The sequence below is a fragment of the Coenobita brevimanus genome, chromosome 75 (genome assembly GCF_032717465.1).
Source record: "Coenobita brevimanus isolate Jiangsu-jjx chromosome 75, ASM3271746v2, whole genome shotgun sequence".
Classification (NCBI taxonomy): domain Eukaryota; kingdom Metazoa; phylum Arthropoda; class Malacostraca; order Decapoda; family Coenobitidae; genus Coenobita; species Coenobita brevimanus.
In genome coordinates, this window is record NC_137028.1 from 16,056,249 (window position 1) to 16,083,748 (window position 27,500).

General features: G+C 44.9%; 1 protein-coding gene across 2 annotated transcripts in view; it reads right to left on the bottom strand.

Moving 5' to 3' along the window:
* The window catches only part of cpx (synaptic transmission protein complexin), a 357,220-nt gene that overhangs the window by 318,772 nt on the left and 10,948 nt on the right, over window positions 1-27,500 (bottom strand). The gene's annotated exons all lie outside the window — the stretch shown is intronic.

Genomic DNA, 27,500 nt, shown 5'->3' on the forward strand with positions numbered 1-27,500 from the left:
AGGCCGCGAAAAGGTTAATCAAAGGAAAATGTTCGTGGCAGTGTGTGTGTGTGTGTGTGTGTGTGTGTGTGTGTGTTTCTAAAGGAGTAGATTAAAGCTACTTTGTGTAAAGGTCACTCTCTCTCTCTCTCTCTCTCTCTCTCTCTCTCTCTCTCTCTCTCTCTCTCTCTCTCTCTCTCTCTCTCTCTCTCTCTCTCTCTCTCTATCAAGAGAAGCTCAGCACACTAATCTAACCCACATTATTAACTTACATTCACTCTTCCCTATATTTCCCCACCATCATACATATTACTAATTTTATATACAAGGTGCTGAAGGGAGAATGAGTCAGATCTGGTCGCTAGTCTTGAGTCAGCATGGGAATCACGTGTTGCCGCCAAGGGATCGATAAATACAGCACCACATACACACCTGCTCTCGCGTCGACACACCTGCTCGCGTCTACATCCGCTTTTTCGTATACACACCTGCTCTGCATAACGGTTTTTACGTCTAGACACCTGCATCTTCCATTTACTCATCAGTGACCTTCTAAGCTGTACATCTAACCCTATCCAATAAATTGATTGGATTCATAGGTGGAGCATTTGAAAATAAATCCGAAAATATCGTCCTCACTATGTGTAATTCCTTAGTACGCCCGCACTTGGAGTATTGCGTTCAGTTTTGGTCACCGTATTATAACATGGATATGGAGAAACCTGAAAGAGTACAGCGAAGAATGACAAAGATGATACCTAGATTGAGAAAAAAACCATACGAGGAACCTTTAGAAGCCCTGAATATCATGACCCTAACGAAACGGAGGTTACGAGGAGATTTAATTCAAGTATTCAGAATATTCGAAGGACATGATAACATGGCTGTCGGTAAATACTTCACAGTTGATCACTCGAATTATACTAGGGGCAGTGGGTATAAAATAACTGCCAAACGATTCCAGTCGCGTGAAGCTAAGCACTTCTTCTTTAATAGAGTTGTAAATGTATGGAACGAATTTTCCTCCAGTGTGGTAAATTGTAATACAGTACTAACCTTTAAAGGTCGCCTGGATAAGTATCTGTCATCTAACCCCCAGCTTAATATGTTCACTCCTGAATAAAACACGTGTATATATTATAATCCCCCCCCCTCCAGCCTGGATCAATTTATTAAATGCAAATATAGTATATGCACAGACTAGGATATGCACGGATAGCCCTGAGTTAATGGTCACTACTCTTACATTCGACCTGTGATGGGCTGTGGATCACTGAGGGTCCCTGTTAAGTGACCACCATCGGGATTTTTTTAATGTACCAGAGGTCACTGCGTCAGGAAGTACTTCTGTGCTTGTCCCGCATGGGAAAGTCTCAGTGGAGTGAACGGAGCTGGGACCTGATTGACTGCTGCCTATCTTAAAAGCGCCAGGCAAGGCTGCCGCACCACCCCTGAACATCCACACTGTGCACAGCGCAATTTCCACGTTGTGTCTGCAGACGCCCCGTTAACTCGACGTACCCGTACATATTGTCATGTGTTAGTTAATTGTTTGATTATTCATTTTACTTTACTACTTTCTCTTTCAGGTTGTTCGAACTGGTAGCATATAGATAAAATATTATAGAATGTAACTTTTCCTTTTCAGTCTTTCATATGAAATTTCCATGTCAGTTTTTCCATGCTGCATGGTGGTTTTTCTCACTTTTTCCTGCCAGTTTTAACTGGAGGGTTTGGAGGCGGGGGGAGCTTTCTTGCTTTACTATCCTTATCCTTCAGCATGTAGAACTAGATCTTGTAGTCATAGTCTACTCTGTAACAAACAGCCTCGAAAGGACCATAAAGTTTGTTGCTGTTTGCTTTCCTTTGTACTTCTTTGTACACTCACACACTGATGATTCCACTCTTCACCTTTCCGTTCGGTTCCCGCAACGTCCATCTCGGCAGTTACTTCATCAAACAAGGGATGAGGCTATGGCACACCTTATGTCTGTTATGGCTCGTATCTCTGACTGGGGTAAAAACAATGTTTTTTTTTTTTTTTTTAAATCCATCGAAGACTTAGTTCTGACACCTACGAGTATTAACCTGACAGAATCTTCCACAGGAGTACCCACTAATGTTTAAGAATATCCAGCTCAGTCGTGCAGCATCCTTAAACATACTTGGGGTTTCATTTTCTCGGGACTTATCATAGAAAGATCATATTACATCTCCTTTAAAATTTGCTTCCAAGAGATTAAGTGTGCAAAGCCGACTCCGTACCTTCTTAACCCCTGCACAGTTGTTGACTTTATGCGCGGGTTTTATTCGCCCCTGTGTAGAGTACAACTCTCATGCGTGGGGAGGCTCGCCACACACAGCTCTTCTCAGTAGGGTGGAGTCAAAGGCTTTTCGTCTCATTAACACTCCCCCTCGTACTGGCTCCCTTCAGCCTATGTCTCTTCGCCACACTGTTGCATCTTTAACTCTTTTCCATCGCTACTTCAATGGTCACTGCTCCTCTGAGCTGTCTGCTTGCATCCCTCCACCTCTACGACGGGCGCTAGCACCCGTCCGGCAACAAACTCTCATCCCTTTTCTGTCCGACTTTCTAATGCAGGAGTTAATCGTTACTCTCAGTCCTTCATTTATGCCACAGGTCAGCTCTGGAACTGTCTTCCTATGTCTGTATCTCCAACTTCCTATGGTCTACCGTCTTTCAAATGCAGTGTGTCCAGGCATCTCGAAAAGAACGGATCTTGAATGTAGCTCTTTTTTGTACTGATTTTTGTTTTTTCCTTGGAAGGAACGATTTGCTGGTTCCTGGCCTTTGGTTCCTCCTTCCTTGCATAAAAAAAAAAAAATCTACACCTGATTGTGCTTACTTACCTCTTGTACACACCTGCACTCGCGTCTACATAATTGCTCCCACGTCTATACATCTTCTCGTGTCTACACATTTGCTCTCGCGTCTACACACTTGCTGTAGCGTCTACACACTTATTCTCGCGTATGCACACCTGCGTCTGTACACCTGCACTAGCGACTACGTACCAAGTTTTTAACCCCTTTATTAGAGAGAGAGAGAGAGAGAGAGAGAGAGAGAGAGAGGGTGGGGGGAGCTTGGTGTGTTTTTCCTTCCATAGATGCTTCTGTCAGATATGATGCGTCAGGGAGAAAGTGAGAGACATGCCCTAAATGTGAAGTAGACGTGGTGGAATGGGAGGCGGATTTGTGTCTCTGAATGTACCCTCTGTTGTTAAACTTTATTCCGTATTCCGGGTGTTAGTTACCGCTATATCAGCACTTCATTTTATCCCTTTATTTTTTTTTTACTTATTTATTATCCCATATATATATATATATATATATATATATATATATATATATATATATATATATATATATATATATATATATATATATATACTGTATGTAAAATTGTCCTTTTTGGTAATCCAGTTTGCAAGAGAAATGAGATTGATTATTTGTGTGAGAGAGGTGTGGGGCTGAAAATGTAAAGCAGCTGTGTGTGTGTGTGTGTGTGTGTGTGTGTGTGTGTGTGAGAGAGAGAGAGAGAGAGAGAAGAATGTGCTACAGAGAGACAGCCTATGTGTGACCTTTAAGTAATGTCAGGTGGCTTCCGTGTTCTCTCTCCCTCTCTCTCTCTCTCTCTCTCTCTCTCTCTCTCTCTGGTGCGTCTCTTAAACAGTCAGACGGACAGACAGGCAGGCAGACACAAGTAGGCAGACAGTAGACAAAGAGGGATGGGTAGGTAAATAGAAGTAAATAGATAAATAGATAGATAGACTTACAGACATCACCAAAAATATGCCGAGAAAAACATAAAAATTTATAATTCCATTGATTATACAAAAAATTCTAAGTACTGATTCTGAAATATCAACTTTTTTCTTTTTCCTTTTTGTTTTTTGAGAAAGAAATTGCAGAGGAAAATTTTGGGCGTAATTCCTGTAATGTCGAAATTCATTCATGTGTATTTTCGAAATGCTGGGTCTTGATTAATGCATTGATTTTTTTTCTGAATAAAATATATTAAATCCTGTGTCGGAAGAGAGAGAGAGAGGGGGGGGGGACACGTAAGCTTGGTAATATTTCATCTTTGGTCAAATTTCCATGCTCTCTCTCTCTCTCTCTCTCTCTCTCTCTCTCTCTCTCTCTCTCTCTCTCTCTATGTTATCGCCACTTGTGGGCACTTAGGTCAACCGCTTACGGAAGAAAGCAAAGGAATCGTTGCGTGTGGGAGGGGGGAATGTGGTATTGTCTGATGTTCTCATACCTCTCTCTCTCTCTCTCTCTCTCTCTCTCTCTCTCTCATTACCAGAGACTGTCGACGATGAGGGAGAGGAGGTTGGAGTGATAGGGGGACAAGGACTAGCGAAAGAGAGGGAAAATGAGGAGGGGAAGACGAGAAGGGAAATAATCTGGGGGAGTAGGCTAAAATGGGGGAAGGGGAAGGGGGATGACTTAAGGGGCGAAAATGACTAGCTGAAGAAGGGGAGGGGGAAATTAGCTGAGAAAACTAGGGGTGGGGGAGATGTTGTGGGAGGGGATGTGAGGGGAGGGGGGAAGTAGGTGAGAGATTTTGGAGGGGGCTGGGAGGGGGACCTGAGTCTATCTAAAGTTGGGAGACAGAAAAAAAAAAAAGGGGGGGGGAGGAATTTGGGGGGGGGGTCGTAGAGGGGAGAGGGGAGTCTACGTGAGTGAGAAGGGCACCGGGGAGCTTGAGAATCGTGCCTGAAGTGGAAGTGTGGGAGAGAAGGAGGGTGATGAAGTGACTTGTCTCCCAAACTTCGTGAACTAAGAGTATCCTTCACTGTCTTCTCCAAATTAAAGCTTTTGAGATGTGGCTGTTGATCTGAGAGAGAGAGAGAGAGAGAGAGAGAGAGAGTGAGAGAGAACCCTGAAGCAACTAAGAGAAAAGAAATCCGTGGAAGGGAGGAAGGGCGTCTTGGGCTGGCTCCCCTAAACTTTACAATTTATGCGGCAGGAAAGTTGGCTAAGCAGAATAAAGCAGGGGGTAGAACGCAAAGTTGGCCAAGGGTGGGCAGGTGGAAAATTATACTTTCATTTCCAGGTGTCTCTCTAAAACCATCCATGATACATTTTTTCGATAGAGAGGTTGGATATAGGCTTCGATGTAGGCTAGATAGAGGCTTGATACAGGGTAGGTATAGGCTTGATGGAGTTTTTCTGAAGCATATATTAACCCCTTCAATCCCCCTAGCTTTTGGTTCTTTCTTCATTGCATAACAAATAAGAAGTGGTGGAGACGGACGCCTTCTTGTGGTAGCACCGACAGAACCTGGCGGCTCCACTGCCAAGCCATAAAAGTCTCCCTCTTCTTCCCTACCCCCACAAAGTCGATGTTAGATTGCAGATGGACGACCTACGGCTTTAATACACCTTTTTCACGTTTCCGATGGGATTGTGACTACAACAATAACAAAACAACATCAACAACAACGACAAAACAACAACAACAAAACAGCAACAATATGAGGTGCTTCCGGAAGAAAATAAAATCGTCTAGAGGCAGCAAGAATGAAAAATAAAAGATGCCATTTTACTGAATATGTTAACATCTTTGGTACGCATCGAGTCTTCAGGTTAAAGAAAATTGTCTGGTTATCGCCTGAATGATTACCCTTTGCATCATCATCATTATCATCATCATCGCGCCTCTTTTTTATAGATTATTTGCTGATCACTCAACGAGGAAGAGGGGGGAGGGGAAGCAGTGGGTTCTCTCAAAATATCGCCACTTTCGCCATTTCCGCAACTCGCGATGCCTCGTCATTTTCGCCATTTCCGCCAATCACTGAACCTTGCCCCTCTCGCTGTTTCCGCCAGTCTCCAAGCCTCCCCACTTTCGCCATTTCCGTCGCTTTCGCTGGTCTTCAACCTTCACCTTCGCCACTTCAAGCCTCGCCACTTTCGCCACTTCCGTCACTTTCGCTACTCTAGAGCCTCCACCCACGCCACTTTCGTCACTTTCACCACCCTCTAGCCTGCATCCTCGCCATTTTCGCTAGTTTCTCCATTCTAAACCTCTCCAATTTCGCTAGTTTCGCTGCGCTAAGCTTCGCCACTTTCGCTAGTTTCGGCACTCTAATCCTCGACACTGTCGCTAGTTTCGCCACTAAGGCTCTTCACTTTCGCTAGTTTCGCCACTTTCGCGAGACGGGGGAGGAGAAGGTCAAGTTGCACGTACGAGGAGGGATCAGGGGGCGAGTTTGTGCTTGTGTGAAACGTGTCTGGTACAAGTTGGTGGGTCGAGTGGCTCTGCATCTCTCTCTCTCTCTCTCTCTCTCTCACTGTGTGTGTGTGTGTGTGTAAGCAGAAGGCAATTGGAGAGAGAGAGAGAGAGAGAGAGAGAGAGAGAGAGAGAGAGAGAGATGTATATGTAAATATATTCGGTTATCTTTATCTGTCAGTCTGTCTATCCATCTATCTGTCTATTCGTGTATCTGTCTGTCTGTCTATCTATTTGTCCATCTCTCTGTCCATCTATCTATCTATCTATCTGTATCTATCTATCTATCTGTCCACCACAGAAGCACACAGGTAATTCCCGGGACAAACACCTCTCACAGCATCTCAAGGTGAAGGACGCATGAAAAATATGGCATCAAAACACCCGCATTGCCATCAAAAAATTGAAAAATCACCCCAAAGTCGCCCCAGATGACGCCAGTATCGAAAAAAAAGCGCCTGGGAAAAAGGTTTGCGGCCCCATTTATTATCTCAAGACGATTTTATTCAGCTGGGGGGAGATTTTTTTTTAACTGGAGGAATTAGAGATAGATTTAATTTGGGGAGACCTTTCGGAATTGGGAAGTTAGATGTAGATATAAGTTTGGATATAAATTTGGAGACATTTTTTCGAACTGGAGGGGTTAAAGCTTTCATTGATCTTTTCACTACCGGGCTTTTTTCTAAATTAAATGGCCACTGATAAATAAAGTAAATAAATAAATGAATGAATAAATAAATCGTCTGGAGGTAAAAAAAAATAGAATATAATAAACATCATCGGCTGGAAAGGGTTAAGTGTCCCAAGATGGAGCATTACCCCCAGGAAATTGAAAAAAATAAAAAAAATCTAAGTTAGCGCAGACGACGCGAATATCGAAAAAGCGCTAAGAAAAGGTTTGCCGTCCAATTTCCTGCCCGTGGTCTGCAGATTCTTCCATTCACCTGGCCAGATTTTCGGGTTTATTAAATTTTGGTATTTGACCGATATTTTGTGAAATTTTTGGAGCTGTAGATTACCTCCCCCCCCCCCATTTCGGTCTCAGGCCTTTGGTTCCTTCTTCTTTGTATAAAAATGAAGAGGTGCTGGACGCCTTCATGTGGTGGCACCGATATAACCAGGCGGCTCAACTGCCCGGCTATACAAATGTCCCTTAACTCACCTTCCGTCTCCCCCGAAAGGAGGATGGTGGACTACAGGAGTAGGGCAACTCAAGCCTGCAGTCCACGGGGTTCGCGTTTTGATGAACCTGGGGCTGCGATTACTACTACTACTACTACTACTACAACTACTACCTCGTTTACAAGATAAAAAGCGAAAATACTGGTCACACCTGACTTAATGGGGTGAATTCGAAGCTCACAGCGGAACACTAGAGAGAGAGAGAAAAAAAAAAGGGGGGGGGAAAGGGAGGGAGGGAGAGAGGTGCCAAATTCTCAATACGAGCTTAAAAAAAATGCCTCGTCTCTATCAAGTTAATTGGATCGACAACTTTTTATGTATATTATTCATTTTGAAAAGTAGAAAAGTAGATAATCATGGGTCAAACTGGGAGGAAGTAAAAAAAAAAAAAAGAGGGGTGTATTAGTTTTTTTTTTAGCTTCAAAAAAAAAAAAAAGACAAAAAATCCTCACAAAGCCAGTTTTCGTCAGTCCCATCGTGTGATCTCTTTGTTTGTCTCCTCAACGTCGCTTTCATCCCAGAACAATATTTTTCCCGCCTTTACAAGATCCTCAGAGGCTGTTGGCTGACGTTTCTCTCCCCTAGCGAAGACGTCCTTTCATCTCGCGACATCAAAAAAATTATGTCTCTCTCGCCGCGTCTCAGGGAACAACATGTTATTTAGGAATTGTCCACTTTGAAGAAGGTCGAGGAAAGGCTGTTTGCTATTGACACCCTCTGGCTCCTGTGACTTACTTTAAACAGTTCCAGAAAAGGCTGTTTGTCAAATGATACTAACACTTCAAGCTCCTATGACTCATTGTAAGCCGTGAAAGGGGTCGGGTCAGGGAAGACTTCATTTAATCCCACCAATTGAAAAGTCACTCATTAATTTCAAATTAACAGTCTGGAGATAACAGATATATATATATATATATATATATATATATATATATATATATATATATATATATATAGTGTGTGTGTGTGTGTGTGTGTGTGTGTGTGTGTGTGTGTATATATATGTATGTATGTATATGTATAAAGTGTCTTCGTGGTGAAGAATTTGACCGATTCCATCCGATGACTTAAAAAAAATTTTTCTTGTGTTCAAACGATTTCATTTCATTTATGGGACTTAAAACTTTTACATACAGCCTTCCCTAATCGCTTCAAGAGCAGTGATGCTTCGTAATTCGAGTAATATTGTCAGGAGATAGCGAGAAGAGACTAAACTTCAGTACAGCCTCGCTGTGAAGGGGTAAAGAACTTCCAAAGAAGGACACGTACAATAGGCAGGGAAGAGATGAAGTGACGCAGATGAATTAGGCCAAAGGGGACACGGAATCCATAATATCGAGCTTGCTGATGGCGGGTACGGTACAGCAGGGGACAAAAGTTTCATCCCACACTCCTACCGCGTCTACTTCACATTTTGTACAGTTCGGAGCAAGATTTTCGTCTCACCATTTCACTGCGCTTACTTAGCACTTTCTCTTTCGCTCTCTCTCTCCTCTCCTCTCCTCTCCTCTCTCTCTCTCTCTCTCTCTCTCTCTCTCTCTCTCTCTCTCTCTCTCTCTCTCTCTCTCTCTCTCTCTCTCTCTCTCTGCGGACACAAGGGCATTATCTTTATCTCTCGTCGGCTGGCTTGTCGTCAGGTGATTATTCTTACCCAAACGACATGTTGTCGATATTGATCATGTGTGTTTATGAGAGAAAGAGAGAGAGAGGGAGAGAGAGAGAGTCATTTATTTGTTTTACCCTTACCACTGCAAATGAAGCTCTGTAATTGCGCAGTCTTTTAGGGTGGAGAGAGAGAGAGAGATAGAGAGGTGCGTTAGTGTCAGGGAATGGATAAAAAGAGTGGCGAGTGGGGATTACGTAATACAAGAGAGAGAGAGAGAGAGAGAGAGAAGGTAAGCAGATGCATGGAAGAGAGGGGAAGAAGAGTGAGGAAAGAGAGAAGGGAGAAAAAGTTAAAAGAGAGGAGAGGGTCATTGGAAAGATGGTAGAAGAGAGGAGGGGGGAAAGAGAAGTGGAAGGAAAGGAAAAGGAGAGTTAAGGAAAAGAGAAGCGGGGAGAGGGAGAGAGAGAGAGAGAGAGAGAGAGAGAGAGAGAGAAAGAGAGAGAGAGAGAGAGATAATAAGGAGGGTGTGGCGTGAGATAGAGGAGCCTTGTCTTCTCAATAATTCAGTGCTGCGGCAGTGTCACCCAGGGTAATAATAATTCTGCCCTATATCATCCCTTTGTATTTTTTCGAGGCCAACTCTGGGATTAGGTAGGTGGTATTAGTTATGCCTTATATTTACTTATGCAGGAGTAGTAGTTACCCAGGCGGCGTTAATTTTTCCCGTATATTGAATTATCTCTATGTTTTCTGAGGCAAAAATAAGAAATACAATAGCAATATCTTTTTAATAAATTCTTGACTGAATTCCTCCCTCAGCTCCCCTCCGTTTCTTCCTCTCCTCCCCACCTTTCCTCTCCTCTCCTACTCCTCCATCCTCACCGCCTTTCTCTCCTCTCCTCCATGTCCCTCTCCCCTTCTCTCCTTTCCTGTCTTTCCAACTTCTCCATCCTCATTTCCTTTCATTCTTTCTCCTCTCTGCTCCTCTCCCCTTCTCTCCTATCATCTCCTCACCTATTCCTGTATTCTTATCTGCATTCTTTCCTCGTCTGTCTTCTCGTCTCTGTCCGTCTCCTCCTCTCCTCAGCTCCTCTCCCCCATCTCCGCTGGCCTTCCTTTTTTCTCTCCTCTCATCTCCTCACGTATTCCTCCATTACCGGTACATGTCTTCTTTCCCTCCTCTCTTCTCTGTCCGTCCTCTCCTCTCTTCCCCTTCCCTTCCCTTCCCTTCCCTTCCCTTCCCTTCCCTTCCCTTCCCTCCCCTCCTCTCCCCTCCCCTCCCCTCCCCTCCCCACGTTGTCAGGGGATCAATAACCCGATGCTTAGTTCACCTGTCACTCCCTTATATTACCATTGTTAGTGGTTAGCCACGGTGCAAATGATTCTCTCTCTCTCTCTCTCTCTCTCTCTCTCTCTCTCTCTCTCTCTCTCTCTCTCTCTCTCTCTCTCTCTCTCTCTCTCTCTCTCTCTCTCTCTCTCTCTCTCTCTCTCTCTCTCTCGCTATGTCACATTCTCCAATACCTCTCCCCCTCCCTTCCTTCCCTTCCCCTCTCCCTCCTTCTTCCCTCCTAACCTATCTCTTATTCCTCCTTTCCTTCCTCCATTTCTCCACACGCTATCGACAACATCATCTTCCATTCCTCCTCCTTCCCCTCCCTCCTCCTCGTCACCACCACCACCACCGCCACCGCCACAACAATCATCATCACCACAATATTTCTCACGATTATATCCTCCTCCCTGCTACTGTACATTATTTCTTGAACCAAACACATTATATCATTTTCTTTTTTCTTCTTTCTCTGCTGTAAAAAACTATCCCAAATTTTAAGGCAATTTTCTCGCACGAATCGCCTCAATCAGGTTCACTCAAACTTTCCTCATTCTTCATTGTGAGAATTATTTTGCTTGACACTGTAAAAAAAGAGAGCAGGAAGGGCGATTGGTGCTGTAATGTATCCGTCCACAGGGTGTTATAAAAGTTTCTGTGCGGTGGATGATGGAAGTTTTAGCGGTGTGAGATGGAGTATTGTGTGGTTGAAGGGTTAGTTGTGTGTGTGTCAGGTGTAATAATGTGTGTGTGTGTGTGTGTGTGTGTGTGTGTGTGTGTGTGTGTTTGTAAGGTAGTATAAGTGTGTGTGGTGTATTGTGTAGTATAGAATAGTAGCTTGAGGTGTGTGTGTGTGTGTGTGTGTGTTTGTAAGGTAGTATAAGTGTGTGTGGTGTATTGTATAGTATAGAATAGTAGCTTGAGGTGTGTGTGTGTGTGTGTGTGTGTGTGTGTGTGTGTGTGTGTGTGTGTGTGTGTGTGTGTGTGTGTGTGTTAGTATAAGTGTGTGTGGTGTATTGTGTAGTATAGAATAGTAGCTTGAGGTATGTGTGTGTGTGTGTGTGTGTGTGTGTGTGTGTGTGTGTGATATTTGATTGCGTGAAATGTGGCAGTGTGGGATTTGTGTGAGTTGTGGCAGTGTGAAATGTGTTAGTGTGAGGTATCACCCTGCAATATGGTATCGTGTAGTGTGTTAGTGTGCAGTATGACTACAGGATATGGTAGTGTGATATGTGGCTGTGTAAAGTATGTGTGGCGGTGTGAAATGTGGCAGTGTGAGGTGTGGCAGTATGTGGTATGATTACGTGGTGTGGCAGTGTGAGGTGTGGCAGTATGTGGTATGATTACGTTGTGTGGCAGTGTGAAGCATGTGTGGCAGCCTGAAATATAACCCAGTGATTTGTGGCAGTGTAAATGGCCGCAGTATGAAATGTAACTATCATCTCTTGCTCCATAAAACTTTTCACTTAACCCATTTCTCAGAGCAATGCATTATCCTTTATTTTATAACGTACTAAAACACTCTCTATTTTTCTCTTCAGGAATCGAACCCATGCGCATAGGGTTGAATGTCCTCTCCAACCCTCCGGCACCCAAGTCTTATCGGTGAGTAATGTTTTCTGTTTTAAGACGTAGTGCATTAAGAGAAGCGGGAAGGGGAGAGGGGGAGCTTGCAGCTGTAAAGAATCCTAACCTACATATACGATATACAAGATTCTGTACCATTAATGGCCCTGCTGTGGGTGAAGTAGATTCGTAACACCTCTTCCTTAGCGATTTATTTTCCGTATTATATTTTAACTTTGTCGTATATATATATATATATATATATATATATATATATATATATATATATATATATATATATATATATATATATGGAACCTCAGTGGTAAAGTGTGCGTTTTCGTACACTGAAGAACGAAGGTTCGCGCCCCGTCAGGGTAATAAATTTTAGGAGCGTTCTTCTGGCCACGTACTGCATTTGTGGACATCAGGGGTGCTGTGGTTGAACCAGTGTCGCATGCTATATAAAAGTATGCTTGCACCCAGTCGGCTTGCAAGGGCCGATTACACTTGGTACAGACCACACACACATCCAAAGCCACTCTAACACTACAATACACTTACAAGCACTTCTCACCCTACATACAATCTCTACCAGGCAGCCTAAGCTACTTGGTAGAGATACTTTGGCTGTATCGTCCCCACTTCGACTGGGATAGGCCGGTCCTGCAGTGGACACTCAAACGGCTGATGAGATTATATATATATATATATATATATATATATCTATATATATATATATATATATATATATATATATATATAAAACGTAATAATATCGAGATGCTTACATCAATAAAATACATGAGGATCTTGAGGTGTAATGTGAAAAATAAATCACTAAGAGGTGTTACGAAATCTCGAAAACCATTTAGAGAACGACTCAGCAGTATTATCAGGTGTTAATAAAGTATCGTATCATATTAATTAACCCTTAACATTTCTACCGTTTCAAAAAAAAAAAAAAAAGGCTAAATTATCGTCACAAAACAGGCCCTATCCTGACCATGTCTACCAACTGCAATGCATGATAGGTCGAATTTTATTAACAACAGTGAGGCCGGGTCAGAAGTGTGTGGGCTTTTGTTTGGGTTATTGTGGCCTGCTGGCCATCGATAAGCATACGGCGTGAAGCGTGTGTGTGTGTGTGTGTGTGTGTGTGTGTGTGTGTGTGTGTGTGTGTGTTTGGAATTTACCAGCCGATTTATGTCATTAGGGCAGTGTTGGTTGCTGTGTTATGGCCTTGATTTAAAAAAAAAAATGTCAGGGGCGAACAATGGAAGATATGTGGGTCATACTTTTTTTGCGTTCATTCGTGACTCATTTTGTTCTTCTTTTCTGTACAGTATTTCACCTGACTTCACAGTTTTCATGTGAGTGTCAGAATTATTCACCACTTTTCCATTCCTTCCCTAAAGTGTACATATTGTCCACTTAATTTTCTCGTAATCTTGTTCTTCTTTCCCTTCGTCAGATCTTGCTTATCTTCAGCTTCCCTCTTCGTCTTAATTTTCTTTCACTTTTTCCTACAGTCTCCTCGTATCTCCTACCTACTTGGATATGCTAAGCTGTGCCTCCTTCTTTCCATACCTCCTTGACCTGCCCATCATCTCCTTCACACACACATACACACACACACACACACACACACACACACACACACACACACACACACACACACACACACACACACACACACACACACACACACACACACACACACACACACACACAAGGTCTGAACGTATTCTGTCTGCTTGTTTTATGGTCAGTAAATGGTACTACAGTCTCTCTCTCTCTCTCTCTCTCTCTCTCTCTCTCTCTCTCTCTCTCTCTCTCTCTCAAGCTACCTCCCCTCCTCCTCTCAACATCTCTCCCCCCCCCGTAATCACGTGGAGGGGAGGTGACAGGCTCTTCCCTCTCTCCCCCCCTCCTTTCCACCCCTCCTCCCTTCCCCTCTCTCCCTCCCTCTCCCCCTCCATCCGTTCTCTTCCCCTTCCTCTTTCTCCCTACTCTCCTTTCTCCCAGCTTTCCCCCTTCCCAACTGTTTTCCTCCCCATCTATCACGCTTCCCTCCTTATCTCTCCCCAACCTCACCCTTCTCACATCCCCTTCCCCTCACTCATTCCTAACCCCCCATACCCCTCCCTACTCCCCCTGCCCCCATTCACCCCCTTACTCCCCCTCACCCCCATTCACCCTCTTTCTCCCCCTCACCCCCATTCACCCCTACTAAGACCTGCTTGGCTTCCCCGGCGAAACCCCTCAAGGCTTCACCCATCCACCGACCTCCAGCACCATTTCCTATGCACAGACATGAGGTATATCTGTCTGTCTGTCTGTGTCTTTATTTCTGGCTGCCTGTCTGTCTATATGTACCTCTGTTGCCTGATACCGCATGCTAGGAGGGGAGATCATAAATAAGGAACCATCCCTTAGACAAATCTTATGGCCTACATCCAGGTGGAGAGCCTAAACTCACTAGACCAGAAGGCGCATCAATAAATATAATAATAATGATAATAATAATAATAATAATAATAATAACACCGTAATAATAATAATAATAATAATAATAATAATAATAATAATAACACCGTAATAATAATAATAATAATAATAATAATAATAATAATAATAATAGTCTCCCCAACTTAAACAAAAAAAATTCCGTCTTCTGAAGCAAAACTAAATTACCGAAAAATCAACATCGGAAAATTTATCGAGAAAGAGAGAGAGAGGAAATTAGGGAATGGACATTGATGTGACGGGAATTTTTATGAGTGAAGAGTGACGTGGGTTGATTTACCGGAGTCACAATGAGAGAGAGAGAGAGAGAGAGCACTCCTTCACCCCATTCCCATACCTCTCACGCCACCGCTAAGCACTTCCAAGCCACTTCCCACGTCTAACTTCTCTCTTTTAAAGCCTCTGTCACAGCCATTACTACCACAGTACCACCATTTCCACCACCATTACTCTAACTACTACCACCATTACCACCACAATACCACCATTTCCACCACCATTACTCTAACTACTACCACCATTACCACCACACTTCCACCATTTCCACCACCATTACCATCACAATACCAAAACTACTACCACAATACCACCACCACCACTACCACCGTTACCGCCACGACCACGGTAAGTACCACACCGTTTCTATCACTGCCACCACCACCACCACCACCATCACTACCACCATTACCACCGCCATTTCCACCACCACTTCCTCTCTACCAACATTATTAACAACACCCTCACTACACTTAGGTGCCCTTGTAGTCATTTTCCTACACTCATTATATCTTTTTTCTTGTTTTTTACGTTCGGATTAGATTTTTTTTTCTACATTCTGCGTCCTTCAGTCTCACAATATTCTCACTTATTTACACGCTATTCCCACATTTCCTTGCCTCTCTCTCTCTCTCTCTCTCTCTCTCTCTCTCTCTCTCTCTCTCTCTCTCTCTCTCTCTCTCTCACACACACACACACACCAACTTCAAACACCTCGTGCCATTCACCCTAGTAAGATCTACACGTCCTCCCTCACACCCCCTCTTACCTCCACATACCCCTCCTACCGTCTCACACACCCCTCACCCCACCCCAAGACTCCCCCTCCAACCCTACACACCCCATCCATCTCCCCACACATCAAGACTCCCTTTCTTGCCCCCACACACCCTTCCTACCCGCCCCCACACACTCCTACCCCAAACACCCATTTCCTACCCTCCACACTAAACCCCCCCCAACACACACCCATCCTCCCACACACCCCTGTCCCCACACACCCCTCCCCCACAAACACCCCTCCTAACTCCGCTTCTCTGCCTGCAACGCCACAATCACTTTCCCATAACCCGGAATTAACGCAGGGAATCCCGGTTGTGTAATCTGACGTTACTGGCGGGGTGAGGCAAGGCAGGGGTGTCAGGCAGGGATGAAATGCGGTAGGCAGGGGTTTTAGGCAGGAATTAGGGATGTCAAGAGATGGAAGGGGTACAAGGCAGGGCTGAGGCAGGGAGGAGAGGTGTTTGGTAGAGGCAGGGGTGTGAGGAAGGGGTGAGGCAGGGATGAGAGGTGTTTGGTAGAGGCAGGGGTATGAGGAAGGGGTGAGGCAGGGGTAAGGCAGGGAGGAAAGTTGTCAGGCAGGGGCAGGGGTGTGAGGATGGGATGAAGCAGGGATGAGGGGTGTTAGGCTGAGCAAAGGGTATCAGGCAGAGCTATGAGGCAGGATTTAGGTGTGGGAAGGATAGGCAAATAAGACAGAGAGTGAGAGAGTGAATGGGTGAGAAAGGTAATGTAATGAGAGAGTGACAATGAGTGAGTGAGAGAGACGGTAATAAGTGAGGGGATAACAGGCAGTTAGTTTCAGTGTAGTGAGTGATTAAATGGGTAAGTGTGGGGAGAGAGAGAGAGAGAGAGAGAGAAAGAGTGTGTATGTAATGAGTGAGAGAATTGTTGAATGAAGAGGCAGAAGAATGTGTGATTGTAAGAATGTGTGAGAATGTATGAGACAGTGAGTGAGTGTAAGAGACAAAATTGGGTGAGTAATAGAACGAGTGAGTGAGTGAGGGGAGGCACAACAGGGTGAGTGAGTGAATGAGTGAGTGAGTGAGTGAGGGGAGGCACAACACCACATGACATGGCCTGCACGCGATATTACTGCAGCACACCCAAAAATAGTTCACCTTGCAACAGAACACACCCCTGAACACATACGCCTCTAAGCTCTATATATTTTTTTTTACCAAGGCACCCAGAGCTGTATATTTTTACGTCTTGCTGCTGCCAGACGATTTCCAGACGATTTTATGTAGCTGAGGGGAGAACCTTGGCAGTGGAATGAGCGAAGCCTGTCATGTCATCTCTTGTATTTCATAGCGGCTATAACGCCAGACGATTTTATTCAGCCAAGGAAATCCTCGAATAGTGGGAGGAGTTAAGCTTCTCATGGGCGCGTTTTCTCGTATTTCACTCCAGCTTTAACACCAGACGATTTTCTTCAGCTGAGAGTGAGTCGTAGGAGTCAAGAGCGTTAATGCTGACTGTGTGAAATTTTTTTGTTGGTCTGGGTATTACTAACATTCAATTCCATTTTCCGGACGATTTTTTCACCTCCAAAATTATCCCTAAAATCCTGAGGGTGTTACTGAAGGATGCACTATATAAATCTTAACCCCTCCAGTTCGAGAGAGCCCCACCCCAGCTGAGAATGATCGGCTGGTGGTAGCGAGAATAAAATATAAAAAAGACGTCAAATTGGGCCAGCTCTCCAGAACAGCTGAGAATGTTGATTAAATTCCCTCGAGAATTTCCTATGCATGCCTGGCTCCTAACCCATTCAGTACGAGAACGTCTTTTTTTTTTAAAGTTTTATTCTTTTTTTTTATGAATGGTCGACTATATGTAAGTTGTAGATCTGTCATGTTAAAGGAGATAGAAAAAGTAATGGGTATGAATGAGAATTCCTCTCTCTCTCTCTCTCTCTCTCTCTCTCTCTCTCTCTCTCTCTCTCTCTCTCTCTGACATTTTTCTCAGAGTTTAGTGCTTTACAACACCTCTAATATTTCTACCTCCGACCTCAGTGATGGAGAGGAGGCGTGGGTAGAGAAGTGTACCATCGGGGACACAAGTTCGCTATCTGTTTCACCTCCCCTGCTTCTGACATTCCCTTCTGGGTAATAGTCCTGTGCTGAGAGAGGCTTGGTATGTCCCTCAGCCCATAGATGATTCCCTTTGATACGGCGCGTCAGGGAAGAAAGTGACGGACGTGCCCCAAGTGAGAAGTAGACGCGGTGCAATATTAGGCGAAATGTTGTACCTACGTTTGCAGTCTTAATGTTTTTTTTAATACATATATGAATCTGGCTATACACTACATAGCCTGTTTCCGAGACTCAGTAGCTATTCTTTCTCCAGGTGTCGCTTTAATCGCCGAACATCGACGGTATTTGTGAAGTTATATATGTATTATGGACTGTCTATATGGAAAGGATTAATGTAGTTACGACTCACCCCTTCACGGTCGGGACAGCTCTAATAGTCTGTTCCTGCAATCACCAGGGTCATTAAGGTAAATTCCTAACACCTCCTCCTGTGTGATTTATTTTGCTTATTACACCTTGCAGTCCTCCTCTGTGTCACTTAAATCATTCTAATGTCACCATACTTTAACGTACAGAAGGGTATTAGCCAGATGTGTCCAAAAATAAATCGGTGAGGAAGAGGTGTTAGGGAGCTTCCTCAGCAGCCAAGAATATGAGTTCAGGTGCTTCTCTATAGCTCAGTAATTTATAGGAAATTGAGTGTTAGTTAACCTTGTAAAATCCAAAAAATAATATGCAGCTCAAAAAAAAATAAAAAAAAATAAAAAATACCTACTTGCGTGTCCGTAATATATATAACAAAAAAATAAAAAAGGTAAATGACAGTTGCATTCGAAAATAATTCTTGGATGACAACGACCGCCATTATCCTGCCGTAATATCCGTCATTAAAACAATCAAGAGTCATAATAGAGATAACGTTAAGCTCAGTAATTACCCTATTTTAGTGAAGATAAATTGAACGGCTCTTTATATTTAGGACTGGGATATTTTGTGTGGGGGAGGTGAAGTGTGTGTGTGTGTGTGTGTGTGTGTGTGTGTGTGTGTGTGTGTGTGTGTGTGTGTGTGTGTGTGTGTGTGTGTGCGCCGCAGAACGTGATCCGGTCCGATTAATCTCTCGAAACAGAATCCAATCCTTTTAGTCTAGCAAAATATCATTCAATCCCTTTTGGACCAGAATCCAAACCCTTTAGTTACGTAAAATAGAATCCAATCCTATTGGGAATAGAATCTAATCCTCTTAGTCTCGTGAAATAGAATCTAATTTTCCTAGGAATAGGATCCGGTTCTTATCATGTCGCGAAATAGAATCTATTCCATTCAAGAACAGAATTCAGTCTCATCAAAAACAGAATCAAATCTCATCGGAAACAGACTCCAGTCCCTTTAGTCTCGCCAAATAGACTCCAAAATTTTAGTCTCGCGGAACGTAATCCAATCCCTTCAGTGACATTTTCCAGTTCGCTTAGTCTCGGGAAATAGAATCCAATCCCTTTACGAATCGAATCCAATGCCTTGAGTATCGCAAAGTAGAATCCAATCCTTTCAGAGCCACTTCCCCCATCGCCTCCGCCTCAGCACACTGCAAGTCAAGGAAAAAAAAAAAAGCGGTAAAAACAGTATCACTATCGCCCTGGCGACAGATTAACTCTCGCACTCTCGCCAATGCAAGGCGGAGAGAGAGAGAGAGACTGGGGTGGAATCGGGTTTTGGTGGAGTTAAATAGTTAAGATTTAGTCAGGGAAATAGGCCAGTACCACCGCATGAATACCAGGTTGTGGTTGTTATGAGGTAGGAATGAGACTCCTTGGTTAGAAGACAAATCTGCTCTCAAATCTGATTACGCTTGGCCATGAACTGAGCTGAATGGGGTTTGGGATCTTCTTTAGGTCAGAGGAAAAGCACTGTGACCATGTAATAGCCCGGTGAAACTAGGGATCAGTAAGAGGGGTAAATGACGTGGATAGAGAGGGGTTGAGGAGGAGGGTTGGAGTGGTGGTGAGGAGGGAGATGGGGGGTTAAGAGGGGTGTGTGGGTGGTGAGAGGCTTAGAAGAAGGGGTGGTGGCGACTGAAGAGGGGTGTGTGAGTGAAGTGAGTTGAGTGGGTTGAAGATTTTGGTGGATAGAGAGAGAGAGGTGGGTGTGTCGGGGAGAGTGGGGAAGGAGAGCATCGTGGGTGTGGAGGAGGAGGGAGAGGAGGGTGTGTGGAAGGGTGAGGGAGGGAAGTCGGGGTGGGTGTTGGGGTTGGGCGTGAGTGTGAAGTGGATGAAAATTGCAGTTGAAAATACGTCCCAACAGCATTAGGGAAAGTAGGAGAAGTTGGAGCTTTGGAAGGGGGTAGGGTGTGGGTGGAGAAAGGGTGGGAATGGGTGGAGGAAGGTTGGAAATGGGTGGCGGATGGTTAAGGAATGGGTGAAAGGGTGGGGTATGGGTAGAGGGAGGTAGGGACTGGGTGGATAGGGAGTGGAGGGAGGCTGAGTGTGGGTGGAGAGATGGGTTGATTGAGGTTGGTAATAGGTGGAAGGGAATGGGGGATCGGTGGAGAGGATGAAGGGGATACGACGAGTTTGGCTTGAGGTTTGTCTAATTTTCCCGATAAAGCCGGGCATTGAGGGTGATGGTTGAGGGGGGGAGAAGGTGGGATGGAGGCAACTTGAGAACGAGAGAGAGAGAGAGAGAGAGAGAGAGAGCTCTGTATCTCTCCCCTGGGATTGGTGAGCGGAAATACAGTGTCGTTCGTGCCTTGTTTATATTGTCCAGTAACATCCACGAGCTCCATAAGTTTGCGGAAGTACTCTAGCTCTCGAGGGCCAGGAGAGAGAAAGAGAGAGAGGTACTGGCTTTATCCTTATCAGTAAAAGTACACCACTTGTAGAAACTGTTAAAACTACATCATCATCATCATCATCATGAAACCTAAAAAGAAACCCTGCATGCTGATTCATAACCCCTCACTACGAAACTCATTCAGCTGAGTAAAATCGTCTGGTTGTAGCAAGAAATTAAATATATGTCCGCCTACTGAAGGGACCAGGCCTTTAACTGATGGTTTAAGGTCTAAATTAGGTCGGAAGGACAGTTAATAAATAAGAGAGAATCATTATTTTGCGTCGGGTAGATTTAGTGAGGGTCATATGTCTGTCGTACTGGAGAGAGAGAGAGAGAGAGAGAGAATACGGACAGAGAACTAAGCGACTGGAGATCGAGGGAAGAACCTTAACGTCTTTTTTTTTTCCTACTCTACCTGGCCTAAGACGATTTTACTCAGCTGAGGAGAGCACCCTAATACTGAAGGGGGTTAATGAAGGCCACATCTAACTCCTCCATTACTAAAAATCTTTCCTAAGCTGATTAAAATCGCATAGTTCTTTCATTTTAGCTTGGCCGAGATTGTTGTCCTTTTGCTGCATATTTCACGTAGCTCAGTGGTAGAAGAAGACTGTGTTACGGCTGTACATCATTTCCATAGCACTTCTTCGTGACTGGCATCATATTTTAGTGGATATCACCTGGTATTGCGTAGTATTCAATATGGAGAAAGCAGTTTTACTTTCCGCAGCACTTCTTCGTGACCAGCATCGTAGTCTACTTACTCCCTTGTAATAACTCAGTATTCAAGACGGAGATAGCAATTTTACTTTCCGCAGCACTTCTTCGTGACTAGCATCATAGTTTAGTGTTAATCCCATCCTATAGCTCAGTACTGAAGATGGGATAGCAAGTTTATTTTCCATAGCGCTTCTTCATGACTAGCATCAACATGGAGAGAGAACACTTTTATACCTGCTTTAAGTGAACAGCGTATAGGTACAATGAAGCGGTCAGTCCTTGGGCGTTTATTTTACAGCAGGTGACTATTGATACAGGTGCATATTTGTAGCTCATAATTAACCCTGACGTGAACTAATACCTCTCTCTCTCTCTCTCTCTCTCTCTCTCTCTCTCTCTCTCACACACACACACACACACACACACACACACACACACACACACACACACACATTTTTTCCTAACCTGTCAGCCCTAGACAACACAATAGATTGAAAAATATATTGCCATAATAGGAAGCGAGTTAGTTCCATAAATATACAATGGCACAGTGTCAGAAGAGTGAGTGTGAAATGCAGCAGTGTTTTCTGAAATTGTCCCTCTCTCTTTTGTTGACGCTTTAGAGAGAGAGAGAGAGAGAGAGAAAGGGGGGGTTAGTCCCAGCTGCCATGGTGTGAAAATTGCAAAAGCACTATTATTGCCAATCTGTCAACACACGATTCGCTATATACACCCTGAAGTGTTATTGTGTGTGTGTGTGTGTGTGTGTGTGTGTGTGTGTGTGTGTGTGTGTGTGTGTGTGTGTGTTTTACTGCCACGCTATAACAAGTCGCAGTCATACTCTATAATATTTACCTGGTGTGAGTAGGTTTGATGGATGGGAGATGGGATGGGGGGATGGGGGCCTCAGTGATGCATGGATGGAAGGCTGTGTGTGTGTGTGTGTGTGTGTGTGTGTGTGTGTGTGTGTGTGTGTGTGTGTGTGTTAAGGATTATATTTATTTTTAGAAGAGGAATGGATGAGTGATAGATATAGAGCCTTGTTTTTGTGAATGGGATATTATGGTGCGCTCTCTCTCTCTCTCTCTCTCTCTCTCTCTCTCTCTCTCTCTCTCTCTCTCTCTCTCTCTCTCTCTCTTTGTCATATATTTCATCCTCATTCATCACTTCTATTTTCCTAAGTATTTTTAAGCTTCCGACCCTTCCCATTCTTTTCTCTTGTCTTTTCCCCCGTCCTTCGTATCACAATTGTTCAAGACCCCTCTCTTTTTCTCCTTCCTCCTCCTCCTCCTCCTCCCTCTCTTCCTCCTCTTCCCCCACCCCCTCTTCCTCCACCATCCATCACACTTTTTCCTCTCCCCGGAATTTACATATTCCCATGTTTTCTTTAGTTTTCCCTCCTCCATCTTCTCTGTTTTTGACATATATATTATAATGTACTTTCTTTTCCTTATTTATCAAGCTATTTTACACACACACACACACACACACACACACACACACACACACACACACACACACACACACACACACACACACACACACACACACACACACACACACCGGTTCAGTATAAGGCTGCACAAGTTTTAATTAGGTCAAGATTCTTATCCTATCGATCGCTTTTATTGAGTCTTAGGATCGAGTCGGGCCTCCTCCCAGATTCTTGATAGGAGAGAGAGAGAGAGAGAGAGAGAGAGAGAGAGAGAGAGAGAGAGAGGGCGGGGGCAGGGGGCAGTGTATAACTAAAGACATGTAAAGGACAGCATGCGAAGAAGAGTTACCGAAATGTGATTCTTACAAAGTGGATGAGTGGGAAGGCATAGAAAGGTAGATGAGTGGGAAGGCATAGAAAGGTAGATGAGTGGGAAGGCATAGAAAGGTAGATGAGTGGGAAGGCATAGAAAGGTAGATGAGTGGGAAGGCATAGAAAGGTAGATGAGTGGGAAGGCATAGAAAGGTAGATGAGTGGGAAGGCATGGAACGGTAGATGAGTGGGATGGCATGGAACGGTAGATGAGTGGGAAGGCATGGGAAGGTAGATGAATGGGAAGGCATGGAAAGGTAGATGAGTGGGAAGGCATGGAAAGGTAGATGGGTGGGAAGGCATGGAAAAGTAGATGGGTGGGAAGGCATGGAAAGGTAGATGGGTGGGAAGGCATGGAAAGGTAGAGGAGTAGGAAGGCATGGAAAGGTAGAGGAGTAGGAAGGCATGGAAAGGTAGATGAATGGGAAGGAATGGAAAGGTAGATGAGTGGGAAGGCATGGAACGGTAGATGAGTGGGAAGGCATAGAAAGGTAGATGAGTGGGAAGGCATGGAAAGGTAGATGAGTGGGAAGGCATGGAAAGGTAGATGAGTGGGAAGGCATGGAACGGTAGATGAGTGGGAAGGCATGGAAAGGTAGATGAGTGGGAAAGCAAAGAAAGGTAGATGGGTAGAAAGACATCGAAAAGTAAAAGAGGTTGGCATTTTCAGTGTGAGTAGTTAGAGTCCAAATGTGAAAGGAACAGGTGACACAGGTGACAAGAATCTGGAGGCGTTTGTAGGTAGTAGGGATGCATCGGGTAGTAGGTATGATGTGCTGAAAGGTTGAGGGATGTGGGGAGGTGAGGAGGGATGCGCCAGAATGTATGGGGGATGTACTGAAAGGAGGAATGTATATTAGATGTGGTAAAAGGTGGAGGGAATGTGTTGTGGAATGTGAGGATGCGAGGAAGTGAAGAGAGACGTATGAGAAAGTATGGGAGATGTGCCGAAAGGTGTGTGTTTTGAGAGGTGTAGGGAACTGCTTAATGTATGCTGGGAGGTGGCAGAATATGTGGAGAAGTGTGAGACGATGTGGAAAGGAGAAAATATGGAAAAATGCGTTAAAATGTGGAAAGATAAAATCAGATGCATGAAATCACTAAAAGATGTGAAAAGCGGCCAGGGTGTGGAGGCAGGTGTCAGGGGGTGTATGGTGATGTGGGGAGATGGGGTGGGGGTGGTGAGCGGTGTGTGGGGGTTTGGAGGGAGATGCCAGGGAGTTGTGGGAGTGTGTGGGGGGTGTTAGGCATGGTGTTAGAAGGTGTTTTTGTTTTTGTGGAGGGATGTGTGGGTGTGCAAGGGTGTGTTCGTTTGTGAGTGTCTGGTGGGGTGGATGTTTGCTTCGGGGGGGGGGGTGGATGTCAGAGTACTATGGTGTGGGGTTTGTGTGCCAGAGGGTATGCGGATGTGTGTGAGTGTGTGTGTGTGTGTGTGTGTGTGTGTGTGTGTGTGTGTGATGTGAAGAAGGGTGTCTGAGGGAGATGGTGTGAGGCTTGTGGAAAGGTGCCAAAGGGGTTGAGGGGAGGGGTTGGAGAGGTGTGTGGGAAGAAGGTGATGAGGTGTCTGGTGGGGGTGTTGGTTTGCTTTTTGGAGGGTTTGTGGGAGATGTGGAGGAGGGTGTCAGAGAGCTATGACGTGGGGGTTTGTGGAGAGGTGCCAAAGAGGGTGTGGGGAGGGGGTGGAGAGGTGTGTGGGGGTGGGGGGAGGGGGTGGAGAGGTGTGTGGGGGTGAGGGGAGGGGGGTGATATCGATCTTGACGCACTAGGCTACTCAACCCTGGCCTCTCGCGTGCACCGCCTCACATGCAAAGGAGGGGAGAAGGAAGAGGGGAGAAGCAGAGGAGGAGGAGGGAAGGAAGAGGGGAGAGGGAGGGAAGGAACAGGGAAGAAGGAGGAAAGGAAAATAAAGGAGAGGTAAATAGATACGTGAGCGGGGATGGAGGGAGGAGGGAAGAGAGGAGATAAGAAGGAGGGAGGAGGGAGGAGAGGAGGTAAGGAGTGAAGAGGGAAGGAAAGAAGAATAAAGGAGTGATAAATTGGCTAGGAAAAGGGGAAGGAAGAAGGAAGGAGGAGAGAACGGGGAGCAAGGAGGAAAGAATAGAAAGAAAGATAAGAGGAGGAGGAGACCGGGAGGAAGAAACAGGGAAGGAGAAGAGAAGAGGGAGTAGGGAGGAAAAGATAAGAAAGGAGAAAGGAAGGTCAGGAGTACGAAAGAGGGAGTGAGGGAGGAAATGACTATAAAGATGGGAGATTAAGGAAGGGGAGGAAAAGAGGAGAGAGAGGGAAGAGAAAAAGGGCTGAGGCAGGGAGAGAAGGAAGATGGAGGTTGACATAGGAAGGAAAGGAAAGAGTTGTGAAGATACAGGTAAAGAGATAAGGAGGGAGAAGCGAGGAGGGACGAAGAGGAAGGGGAGAAGGTGGAGAAAAAAGGTTGAGGTAGTGAGCAAGAGAGTGGAGAGGGAGGGTGGGAATTGGGAAGCGGGAGAGAGGGAAAGGGTGGTGAGTGAGGAAATAAACAGAGGAGAGAGAAGCGAAAGGGCAAGAAGAGGGGAGAGAGAGCTAGAGAAGGTGGAGAGATAAGTTTGGGTGGATGAGGAAGAAGTAGAGAGGAGAAGGGAAGAGAGAGAGAGAGGAAGGAGAAGGGAAGAGGGGGAGAGAGGGAGAGGATGGAGCATGGAGGTGAGGACAGCGTGAGGGAGAGGCGGAAAGACGAAAAACTGCAGGTATATTATTGAAACACGGAGTCAGCAGCTCTTCTCTATTGATTCCCGGTGTTTCGTGTGGTGAATTGATTTGAACTGTGTTACGTAAAGACAGTGAAGCACGACGGCGAGGAGTGTAGGAAGGAGGAGGCAGGGGTTGGGGATGAAGGCAAGAGGAGAGGAAGATGTGCAGGAGGAAAGGGAAGAAGAGGAAGTGAGAGAGGTAGAGTTGAAGAGGAGGAAGGGGTTGGGGATGAAGACAAGAGGAGAGGAAGATGTGCAGGAGGAAAAAGAAATAGGTGAGAGAGGTAGAGTTGAAGAGGAGAAAGGGGTTGGGGATGAAGACAAGAGGAGAGGAAGAGGTGCAGAAGGAAAAGGAAAAAGAGGAAATGAGAGAGATAGAGTTGAAGAGGAGGAAGGGGTTGGGGATGAGGATTAAGAGCAGAGGAAGAGGTGCAGAAGAAAAAGGAAGAAGAGGAAGTGAGAGAGGTGGAGATGAAGAGGAGGTGGAAGGAGTTGGGGATGAGGACAAGGGGAGAAGAGGTGGAGCACGAGAAGGAAGAAGAGGAAGTAAGAGAGGTAGATAGAGTTGAAGAGGAGGAGGAAGGAGGTGAGGATGAGGACAAGAGGAGAGGAAGGAGGTGAGGATGAGGACAAGAGGAGAGGAAGAGGTGGAGGAGGAAAGGGAAGAAGAGGAGGTTAAAGAAAGATAGGAGTGCAAGTTGGTTAGGGGAGGAAGGAGAGGGAAGAAAATGAAAGTACGAGGTAGAGGCGGAGAGGGAAGAGGAGGAAGTGAAAGAGGTAGAGGAGGAGAGGAAAGAAGGGGAAGTGGAGGGGCTAGAGAAAGAAAGGAAAGAAGAGGGGTAGATAGGAATGGAAGAAGAAGAAGGTGGAAGAGGAAGAGGAGATGGGAGAAGGAAAATAGTAGGAGCGAAGAAGGAAGAGGAGAGAGAAAGACGAATATATGAGGAGGAAGAGAAAAGGAGGAAGAAATGAGAAGGCTGAGAGTTTATGTCTCAAGAACGAGGTAAGTTATTAGGTAAGAGAGTTATGTACTGCAGTGGAATCTTGCGGTCGGGAGGGGTGGAGAAATAATAATCTCTCTCTCTCTCTCTCTCTCTCTCTCATTTTGCGACACGTTTTTATAGAGAAGACTTATTAATAGGATAATAGTGATGATGATGACGATTATGATGGCTATGATAATGATGATGATGGTGATAAAGAAGACGAAGATGACCAAAATAAGAACACCTAAAAACAAATACATCTGTAGAAAAAATGAGGGAGAGGAAAAAATTAAGTAGTTGGATCTTAAAGCACACACACACACACACACACACACACACACACACACACACACACACACACACACACACACACACACACACACACACACACACACACACACACACACACACACACACACACACACACACACACACACACACACACACACACACACACACACACACACACACACACACACACGGGTAATATGGAGTCGTCAGTGCTGCCATCTGGGGAGAGAGGCGGGCGTGACGGAGGTGCTGAGAGAGAGAGAGAGAGAGAGAGGGAGAGGAGAAAATTGAATTGAGATTGATAATGGCGTGGAGAAGTTGCTGCAGAAAAAAATTACCGAAGTTAAGGGAAAAGAAATGGATAATGAAGAGAGAGAGAGAGAGAGAGAGAGAGAGCAGTGTGTTATTATGTGAAGGGGGCCAGTGACCTTTAACAGACGGTGACGTGGCATGGTGATTCACTGACGGAGAAGGGGGAGAGAGAGAGAGACAGAGACAGAGAGACAGACAGAGGACGGGAAAGACAGAAAATGAAGACAGGAGGCGTGCATTTTCTCTTCATTTATTGTATTCCTTTCTCTACCACATTAACGTA